The sequence below is a fragment of the Schistocerca nitens genome, chromosome 1 (genome assembly GCF_023898315.1).
Source record: "Schistocerca nitens isolate TAMUIC-IGC-003100 chromosome 1, iqSchNite1.1, whole genome shotgun sequence".
Lineage (NCBI taxonomy): Eukaryota > Metazoa > Arthropoda > Insecta > Orthoptera > Acrididae > Schistocerca > Schistocerca nitens.
Window position 1 is genome coordinate 961752331 of NC_064614.1, and position 11684 is coordinate 961764014.

Below are 11684 nucleotides of genomic sequence, written 5' to 3' on the forward strand. Positions count from 1 at the left end.
GTTCAATGGTGGCCGAGCAACTGGCTCGTCACAATACACCAGTCACTACTCTTGATGAACTGTGGTATCGTGTTGAAGCTGCATGGGCAGCTGTACCTGTACACGCCATTCAAGCTCTCTTTGACTAAATGCCCAGGCGCATCAAGGCCGTTAGTACGGCCAGAGGTGGTTGTTCTGGTTACTGATGTCTCAGGATCTATGCACCCAAATTGCGTGAAAATGTAATCACATGTCAGTTCTAGTATAATATATTTGTCCAATCGATACCCGTTTATCATCTGCATTTCTTCTCGGTGTAGCAATTTTAATGGCCAGTAGTGTAATTCCAAAACCACGCGCATATAAACGAGATTTTCCGGTGCTCCTGCCTCGGGTTCTGTTGGTGATAGAAAGGTAGAGTCAAGTGTTTCGGGGCCGCAGCTCGTGGTCTCGCGGTCGCGTTCTCGCTTCCCCAGCACGGGGTCCCGGGTTCGATTCCCGGCGGGGTCAGGAATTTTCACTTACCTCGAGATGACTGGGGTTTTGTGTTGTGCTCATCATTTCTTCGTCATTCATGAAAGTGGCGAGATTGGACTGAGCAATGGTTGAGAATTTGTACGGGCGCTGATAATCGCGCAGTTGAGCACCCCACAAACCAAACATTGTCATCATCATCAAGTGTTTCGTATATCCCTTGGGCTAGGGCCCATTTGTACGCCCAACAGAAGGATGTCTTAGTGTCACTATCTTACAGTACAGTGTCAAAATATGAATATTAGTACTTCCTCCTGTTTAGGCAAACGGAGCAAACCGGTTGGTTCTTTTTGCATTTCATGTGGTCTACGGTGAGCATTGTGGGACTTATGGAGGCACCATTAGTTCATGGGCGATAACTCGGAAAGATTCGCAAAATGAGTTTTTTATTTGTTTTTTAAAAGGTTTTTCAGTATATTTTCGCCGTCGCCAGCGGACAAATCCCAGCCGGGGACTCCAAGACGGCTATGTACAGCAAATGACTGAAATTTTTACGATATATTCCTAAGATCTCGATCTCGAATAACCTTGAATATTTTCATATCTTCATCCGTTTCCAAGATACAGAGGCTCTAAGTTATCCATTTTCTACACGTAAAAGCTAGTATGAGGCCAAATCTACATAACAAATAACTTTTTTTTTTTTAAGACACAGCTGTGGATTCCGGAACGGCTAGTCACAGAAGATGGCTGTCATTTTTACAATGTGTTCATAAGATCCCGACCTCGAGCAACCTTTAAAATTTTCTTCACATTTTTATCCGTTTCCGAAGTACAGATATTTAAAGTTACCCTACGTGTACACGTAAAATCAGGTGTGAGGCGAAGACGTAGCTTATAAAGTGTCGTAGCACGGAGAAATATGCTGTAAGTTGTCTCCATTTGGCGGACATAGAATCCGGTATGAAGTCTAATATTAGTTTTGCACTATTTCAATTTCACGTAAGTTAACTAACAACATTTTATTGACCCATCAAGTTCTTTTCACATGAGCGACATACTATGCTGTGGCAGGGAAAAGAAGGGAACCAGCGTAAAAATACTGTTATTGGATTACAAAAGATGTGAATGTGTCCCCATTTAAAAGACTGACTGAAAAGTGGGGTGCCGGCTGCCTCATCCTACCATCCTTAGCGTCTTTAAAAATTTTCCCAAAAAATTTTCAGTGCAAACATATTCGCGTTTTTTATGCTGAAGGAGAAGAATACAGTGGAAGTGAAAAAGAGACGGAAAATTAATAAATGCTGGCTCGTACACTGTTGTGTTATAGAAAGAGCGAAGCAGGCAATGTCAGTGAAAAAGAAAGAGATGGACGCAGTGTTGTGGAACATATTTAACAATGACAGAACAGTGCTACGAAAAGAGTGAAGGAGACAGTACACGGAAGACGGGGATGGGGATAAAGAGAAAGTGGAAGTGAGGTGAGAACTAGCGATAATAAGAGACAGAATGTATGACAATGACAACGAGGAAGAGAGAGGCAGTGACGGTAAGAAAAAAACAGCAACAATAGGAAGAAAGGAATGAGATATTACAAGTAAGACGGAGCAAGAGGGAGACCGCGAGAGCGATAGGAGACTAGTAGTAGGACAGAACGAAGGGTACTATGGATGCGGCACAGGAGACAACGACAGAGAGACACAGGGATAATGACGAGAGTTGGGCTGAATGCGTGAGTGAGAAAGAGTAACTGGGAGTGGACGGATATGCGCGACTTACAGCTATGGACCAGTGAGCGTGTGTTAATTACAATTACGGGAGCTTGCGCGAGTCTAAGGTGAGTTGCATGTTTAAAAACCCGCGATTATGCTCACATGCCAAGATTTTTGGGAAAATTTTTAAAGGTGCTGAGGAAGGTAGAATGAGGCAGCCCATTTTTCAGTCAGTCAGAGTCTATTAAATAAACAAGAAAATATTAGCATTTTTGTTGCTCCGATAAGAGCACTTTTCCGATGGTTTCAATTATTACTGTCTCCTTCCGTCCTAAATATACTGCAATTCAAGAGTGTTTCTCAACAAAAGCATTTGCTTTTACTTACAAAGCATCTACAGTGGTCATTCTGGAAATGTGCTACAGGTCATACGTCTCTACATCTTGCTATTTATAGATTACGAACAGTTTTTATTTCAAATTCGGCAAGTAATTACTTACTTGCAGTGTTTTTACCTCTTGTTTACGTGTTACGAAGCCCACTACTTTTCACCGTTGTTATCGCACGTTTATGTGGAAGAAAATGTGGTTGCACATTCACCTCTCGCGTTTTTCGGCGTTTACGAATCAGCTTTTTCGTTTGCTGCGTTTTTGTTATTGTAAAATCGTTAACTTTCATAAACTTGGCAGAAGTTTTCTTCGGAGAAACAGTTGTGTAGTTTCTCCTGTTCCGTCCTCAGCGGAGTATTACCAACCTGTGTATTCATCTCTTCTGCACCTTCATATCAAGTGCATAAATCTCTTCTGGACATCTAACACACCTTCTCCTATTTACACACACACGCACGCACGCACACACACACACACACACACACACACACACACACACAAGGGTGCGAAAAATATTTATTCACAACGTTGGCTATACTTACAACATACACCAAAACATAACTAACATAAACAAAAATGTTTTGCTCGGTGCAGAACAGGTGAAATTGCAGTACTATAAACACACAAAAAAAGTTTTGTATCATCTCGGTTCCGAGAGTTCCGGAACCTGTACAGAAAACTTGAATAGAGAACAACATAAACATCATTTGCGCCCTTTTTATTGCTCACGAAAACCACACATTGCATGTTGTACCACCATACAGCGAGACCTTCGGAGGTGATGCTCCAGACTGCTGTACACATCAGTACCTCTAATATCCAGTAGCACGTCCTCTTGCACTGATGCATGCCTGTGTTCGTCGTGGCATACTATCCACAAGTTTATCAAGGCACTGTTTGTCGAGATTGTCCCCCTCCTCAACGGCGATTCGGCGTAGATCCCTCAGAGTGGTTTGTGGGTCATGACGTCCATATAGCCGTTTTCAATCTATCCCAGGCATGTTCGATAGCGTTCATGTCTGGAGAACATGCTGGCCGTTCCAGTCGAGCGATGTCATTATCATGAAGAAAGTCATTCACAAGATGTGCACGAGGGGGGCGCGAATTGTCCTCCATGAAGACGAATGCCTCGACAATATGCTGCCCACGTGGTTGCACTATCGGTCGGAGGATGGCATTCACGTATCGTACAGCTGTTAGGGCGCCGTCCATTACCACCAGCGGCGTTCGTCAGCCCCACATAATGCCACCTCAAAACATCAGGGAACCTCCACCTTGCTGCACTCGCTGGACAGTATTCCGCCTGACCGGGTTGCCTCCAAAGACGTCCCTGTCTGGTTGAAGACATATGCGACACTCATCGGTGAAGAGAACGTGATGCCAATCCTGAGCGGTCCATTCGGCATGTGGGCCATCTATACCGCGCCGCATGGTGCCGTGGACCTCGCCATGGACGTCGAGAGTGAGATGCGCATCATCCAGTCTACTGAGCAAAGTTTGAGTCGTAACACGACTTCCTGTGGCTGCACGAAAAGTATTATTCAACATGGTGGCGTTGCTGTCAGAGTTCCTCCGAACCATAATCCGTAGGTAGCGGCCATCCACAGCAGTAGTAGCCCTTGGGCGGCCTGAGCGAGGCATGTCATCGACAGACAGTTCCTGTCTCTCTGTGTCTCCTCCAAGTCCGAACAACGTCGCTTTGATTCACTCCGATACGCCTTGGCTCTTCCCTTGTTGAGAGCCCTTCCTGGCACAAAGTAACAATGCGGACACGATCGTACCGCAATACTAACCGTCTAGGCATGGTTGAATTACAGACAACAAGAGCCGTGTACCTTCTTTCTGGTCTAATGACTAGAAATGATCGGCTGTCGGACCGCCTCTGTCTAATAGGCGGTGCTCATGCATGGTTGTTTACATATTTGGGCGGGTTTAGTGACATCTCTTGAAAGGTCTCTGTTGGATTCCTTTCATGTTTAATTTCTCAAATTTGTTGTCTTTTATGGAATAAATTCCTCTTCTAAATTTACTGTGGCGTTTCTGACTATCTGGGAGGAGACTGAGTAGTGGAACGTGTTACTTTTACACGTAAACAAGAACGATCTGTCACACTACTACACTTTAAAGCACAGTTTATATGTAATTCTTATATGTAATTCATGTCACACAGTCTCATACGGAACCTACATCCGCTTTCTGTTATATACTGTATATGATAAGATACTGTCATCCCCCTTCCCTTCTGTGTGAGAGGATGAATGATCAAATGTGTTTGTAGTTGCATGCTTGAGGGTAGCAGACAAGGCTGTCTGCTAGAGAACAGTAGGACCAACGTCGGAACAGGTAGCTACGGTTCCTAAAAGCAAAGAGGTTTCTATTCTTAGTATGGTCCGGTCCGTCCCTTGTCATGTTGGTATAGGAAGCTGCCCCTCTGGCCCCTTCCGTTTGTCTTTGTGAACCACTCTCAGGAGCACGCTGGTAGTGGGAGTTGCAGTCTGGTAGTAGGCAGTTGCAGTCTGGTAGTAGGCAGTTGCAGTCTGGCGGTAGCGAGCGTCTGAAATGGTAAGATCTCCGGCTAAGCGCGTGTCTGCTAAGTCCGTAGGACAATGGATTTGTTAAGTTCAGCCTAACTGAGAATTTAATCACTTTTATTTCGGGTTAGCTTTAAAATATCTAATGCTATCTTAAATTGCAGCGGAGTGTAATTCTCGTGTCCAGTTCAGATTATTTTGCGGTAGTTGCTTTGTTATTACTTTATGAGTAAAGTGGAACCACGTGATGTTGGTAAAAATAATGATAAAGATGTTTCTATGTGATTGATTGAAGTGATGTTTTAATTTTTTTTCTCCTTGTGCAATTAGGATTTAGGTTGGTTCCAAATGTGAAGATAAAAGGTTTCTTTGTGAACGAGTGAAATGCTGTATGTTTTTTTTGTGTCAATTGAAAAGAGTCGCTCCTGAGAGAAGCAAGATCGTTGCTGAATTAGTGCAAAAACTCAGGGGAATATTCGATCTGTGGGTATTATGGGTCTGGCAAACCCAGGTCCCCAGCTGTTAGTAGCCGTGTTTCCGATTTTCTGTTTTCAGTGCTACTATCTATCTATTACTATTCTATATCTGTCAGTGTAAATGAGGATCTCTTACTATAGTATGCGTGCTGTATGAATATTTTAAGATAGGAAAACTCAGGGGAATATCCGATCTGTGGGTATTATGGGTCTGGCAAACCCAGGTCCCCAGCTGTTAGTAGCCTTGTTTCCGATTTTCTGCTTTCAGTGCTACTATCTATCTATTACTATTCTATATCTGTCAGTATAAATGAGGATCTCTTACTATAGTATGCGTGCTGTATGAATATTTTAAGATAGGAGAACTCTGAGAAAGGAATGAGTAAGTTTGGAATCTTGAAAACAGGATGCGATAATACGATTGTTTAACCATTGGCTTCCCAATATGCGATGATATGTTAATATTGATGATATATGTCTTTTTTGTTCTTTATAGCTGAGTACGTAAAGTGCTGTCTGTGGATTTCGTAAGTAGATTGATTCCCTTCAAGGTGAAAGAAGAATTGTGGTTTGTGTAATTTACGTGGCTCTGAAATATTATTGTGGTAGTCAAATACGAGCAGTTTTTCAGCAAATGGAGAATGGAACGGAAATATGGATCCTTTTTGTAGTCTTGATTGATGTTGAGCCAAAGCCTGAAAAATTATTCTGCGTTAATACTTGTCCTAGAAAAGCGACGTTTATGTGTTTTGCTGATGCTGTGAGCATTACAGCCTACTGTTTTCGCTGGTGCGGGATGCACTACAGCCTATATGATTTGTACTGTGGAAGTTTCCCTCTTGAAGGTAGAGGATGATTAAATAATTTTGATTATGGGAACGAAGGAAAGCTTGGTTTAAGGTAATAAGGATGAAGCAAAACATTTGTCATTTAAACTACAGGAGGATTCGAATCTTTTGTGTCTGTTGTAAGTTCAATATGTTAAGATGATACTGTTTTACAGAATAGAGGTGACCACAATTTTGCCATTCATGAGAAATGAATCCAGAATAACCACCACAGGCGAAATAACTGATTTGGAAGCGAAAGGTAACTTAAAGAAGGAACGAAATCGCAGCAAAATGGGTAAGAAAATGTAGTATAACCTGTATAGTGCAGACATTTTTTTTACCGTTCTCAGAGCCATCTGTGTGATTAATTCTAGTGATAACGTAATTTTAGATGAAATTTTCTTACTGTTTTATGTGTGAATATATGAGTATGATAAATGTATAATTGCGAGTCTCTTTTCAGATGTGTGATCTGGTATAAATGTTTTGGCGTGTAAATAACCATTGTTCTTTTTACTGTGTATGTTTAAGGAAAGTTTCTACATATTTATCATGTGACAAGAGGTATGCCGCGAGCGTCAAGAAGAGTACGAAGTAGAACAATGTTGTAGTGGTATATACACGGTGTTGAAATAGCATTGAAGTAGCTTGTGGGCTTAACTAGTAGTGGAGTGAAGTAGAATTTTGAGTAATGCATGTTTATGGGTAGTTAGTTTGTAGAATAGACAACAGGTGTGCATGTGTGTGTGTGTAAATAACATGTGAACCTTATGCTGTCCTGACCTATACTTGCACAAGGCATAATCTTATTCATTTTAGTGAATTAATTAGTAGCATTTGATTTATTAAAACACAAGTGAACCACATTAGTGATGTGGATTTAAATATTGTATTGTCAGTTCATTTAATTTTTATTTTTACATTGTCAAGTCATTTCACTTTTATTTTTTTTACATTGTCAAGTCATTTAAATTTTATTTTATATTGTCGATTCATCTAATTATTTAAAAAAAATTAATTAAGTCTCACTTTGTTCTTAAAAATTGTGAAAGACAATACTAAGTGGTATTATGTATGACATTGTGTAATCACATAACTATGATGAACAATGTCTTTATATGCAGTTGTGAACGTGAAAGCGAACCGGCAAAACTCTTAAGAGACAGCGGGAGCAGCCGGACTAGTTGTAAACTGGCGGGTTTCCCAGCGGGGGACGCTGTCAACCGGGCCACTTCGGGAGCGCGGTCGACCACAAAAGAAGGGCCGCGGCAAACACTTTCCCTTGTACCTGGAGCTAATGGGCGGCCGCCCCGCGCGACCCCTCCAGAAGGCAACGACCTGAGATGGGCGAGCGGTCCACCGCGCGGAAATCCATCTGCTGGCAACGCACCACACGCACGCGACCGTGACGAGACGGCCGCGGAGAAACAACACAAGGGGCGTGGAGCCTTTTGACAGGTACTGCCCAAAGAAACTTGCAGACGTCAACTACGCCTATCGACATTTCGTGACGGATGCCTACTGTCAAGCGACAGTAAATCATGATTCGATGTTCTCTGGTCGCTAAGGGTGGCACAAAAGAAGAGCCACTAAGTGCCATCCTTGCCCGGGAATATCAAAACCGGCGAGCCAATTGAGGATAACTCAAGAATGTAACAACACAAAGGGTGTGGAGCCTTTTGACACATACTGTCCAGAGAAACTGGCAGACTTCAACGACGCCTATCAACATCTCCTGACGGATGCCCACTGTCAAGCGACAGTAAATCATGGTTCGATGTTCTCTGGTCGCTAAGGGTGGCACAAAAGAAGAGCCATTGAAGTGTCATCCTTGCCCAGGAATATCAACCTGGGGTGTCAATCGAGGATACCGGACGAATTTGACAACACAAACATGGAACCAAATCGAGATGTACGTGACACAGACCACCAAGAGAAACTTCATGAGAGGGCAGAGACGGCGGGATTGCACGCAACAGATGGACAAAAATCCCTACTGACAGCTGCGGCGACGAACCCCCTCCCCCTCCCCTTATATTGTGCCTCGGAACAGTGGAACTAGTGAGTGTATCAGTGAACAGTGATTATACGGTTCTTAGTTCAATGCATATACGTGTGTTTCTGTCACAGAAACTTTGACTCGTGTGTTTTGCAGGGACTCGATTTATTGGTGTTTATTAAACTCTGACTCTTGTATTTTGCAGGTGTTCTATACTTTTTAAACTTTGACTCTTGTATTTTGCAGGTGTTTTATTTATTGGTGTTTTGTTTTAGATGTTGACTATTGTACTGTTTTATTGATCAATGTTTGTTCTTGTGTTATGTATTAGATTTGTGATATTTTGTTTCGTAAATTCATTCAAGTGGCATTGCTTCGTTTATCAGTCAGATTGCTATTCATTCTCATTGGGCTGTGATCGATTAGCCTTTGCATGGGGCATATTTATTGTGAGGAATCCCTTAAGGGTAACAATCACATAATTATTGTAGTTTCAGTATAACGACACAGTGATCATTGTTTGCTAAATAACTGAAATATAGTAGAGTGATTAAATTAGTGCCACACAGTTATTTTAATTCTACAAATTATTAGTTTTATAAGATATAGAATTTTTCTGCGATAACCACTTTGTAAAATATGTTTTTCTCTTATATTTTTTTTGCTTTTGCGAATTGTGCATTGTAATGTTCTGCTTTATAATACTGAATTTATTTCATGTTCCTTTTTAATTGCTGTGGCACCTTTGCTATTTTCATAAATTTTGCTTGTTAATAAACAGTCATAAATTTGCCTGTGATCAGTTGGCTCTTGCAATGAGCAAATACTGGTGAACTCCATAAGGGTAACAACCAGAAATTGTTTTCATATTAATGACACAGGAACCATTGTTTTTACTTGCTGACCGAATTAGGTCTACACGATCTTTTAAATAGGTGTCACAGATTATGTGTGTGTGTTTTTTTTTTTTCTCTCTTTGAAATTGGTAGATTGTAAAGATGTTTGAAATTATTGTGTTTTAGCAAGTAGCTGGTGACCTTTTGCCTTTTCTTTACACTTTTGGTTTAAGTAGGGTGTGAGAAGCCTGCTTGGGAATGTCCTAGCATGGCCAGAAAATTCCCTGCACAGTCTTTTCCCGGAGCGTTGGGGTTATGAAAGGTCTCTGTTGGATTCCTTTCATGTTTAATTTCTCAAATTTGTTGTCTTTTATGGAATAAATTCCTCTTCTAAATTTACTGTGGCGTTTCTGACTATCTGGGAGGAGACTGAGTAGTGGAACGTGTTACTTTTACACGTAAACAAGAACGATCTGTCACACTACTACACTTTAAAGCACAGTTTATATGTAATTCTTATATGTAATTCATGTCACACAGTCTCATACGGAACCTACATCCGCTTTCTGTTATATACTGTATATGATAAGATACTGTCATCCCCCTTCCCTTCTGTGTGAGAGGATGAATGATCAAATGTGTTTGTAGTTGCATGCTTGAGGGTAGCAGACAAGGCTGTCTGCTAGAGAACAGTAGGACCAACGTCGGAACAGGTAGCTACGGTTCCTAAAAGCAAAGAGGTTTCTATTCTTAGTATGGTCCGGTCCGTCCCTTGTCATGTTGGTATAGGAAGCTGCCCCTCTGGCCCCTTCCGTTTGTCTTTGTGAACCACTCTCAGGAGCACGCTGGTAGTGGGAGTTGCAGTCTGGTAGTAGGCAGTTGCAGTCTGGCGGTAGCGAGCGTCTGAAATGGTAAGATCTCCGGCTAAGCGCGTGTCTGCTAAGTCCGTAGGACAATGGATTTGTTAAGTTCAGCCTAACTGAGAATTTAATCACTTTTATTTCGGGTTAGCTTTAAAATATCTAATGCTATCTTAAATTGCAGCGGAGTGTAATTCTCGTGTCCAGTTCAGATTATTTTGCGGTAGTTGCTTTGTCATTACTTTATGAGTAAAGTGGAACCATGTGTTGGTCAGTAACTCTAACTAAGATCAATCTTAAATGCGAATGCTTGTGTGATTATAACGTCTCGTCTTGACAATATTTTGAATATAGCAACTTTTCTTTATGTTCAACCCACATGGCGTGTACTTTGTGAGACCAGTACCACGTGCTTATATAACTGTTTGACCCGTCAGGTTAACAGTAAGACGTTAGTAACCAGTTCGAGGTTTTTCTTTTGTAATTTGCTTTTCGATCTAATTTATTTTTATTATCAGAATTATTGTGGAGTTATACGCTTTGTGTAAACCAAGTTGACCACGTGAAGCATGTGGTGTAATCATCAAAGTAGCCCTCAGCTATTCTTCTTGGGAAGATTTCACAAAGAGTTAATATGAATTTAGTATACCAGTGTGTGGTAATTACATGACGGACAGGATTGTGCTTCGAATGTAATTTCTTTGACTGAAAATTTGAATCTGTTGGTTGTGGTTAACTTTCTCTTGCATGTGTTTCAATGTTCTTTGTGTGTTGTTTTATGAATCCAGTGTTGTATCCAGTCTCCCAATCTTGGCTCCATATTTTATGTGTTCCGTAAGATTCCAATCTCACATTTTCACAATCGTAAATAAAGCACCAGCTCAGTTATAACTCACGTATAATATACTGAAATTTCAATGAACAATCTTAAAATAAATTTGCAAATATAAACTGAATTCTTTCTTTTTATTTAAATTCTCCTTTTTATATATAGATATATTACCGGTTGTTGTATGACTGTAAAAGATTATAATCAATGTTAGTCTGATTGGTAAGGTGGTAAACCTAGACTAGTTACCTGCTGAAACAGTTGCCCAGTAAACGCACGGTTAACCTCCCCAGACAGCTCACGGCTTTCAACCCGCTTTCATTGGCTATTAGTAACGATCAGCATACCAAATTAAAGTTAAAATATTACACTCTGAACCGTCAAAGGGACTGTGTCTGTGATACAATATCCACAATCAACGTCTATCTTCAGGAGTTCTTGGAACTGGAGTAATGCAGAACTTTTTTTGATGTGTGTATGTGAAGGCAACTACTGTGAAGCTTAAAAAATGAAGTGAAATGCAAAAAATGCGAACGCAACAAAAGAAAAAATGAGTTTGAACAAGACGAGAAACGGAGAAATATGAATGTGCACCTAGGTATTATTTGAGATCAACTTCCGCTAAGAACGGGGGGAAAAGCAATGGACTTGAGAACACGCAAGTAAGAAGGAAAAACAGAGCAAATAAATGGTACACTAAATCTGTCAAGACAAACTTTTTTTAATCTATAAATAGAAGAATACTGAAACTTACTACGTTCGCCGTCCG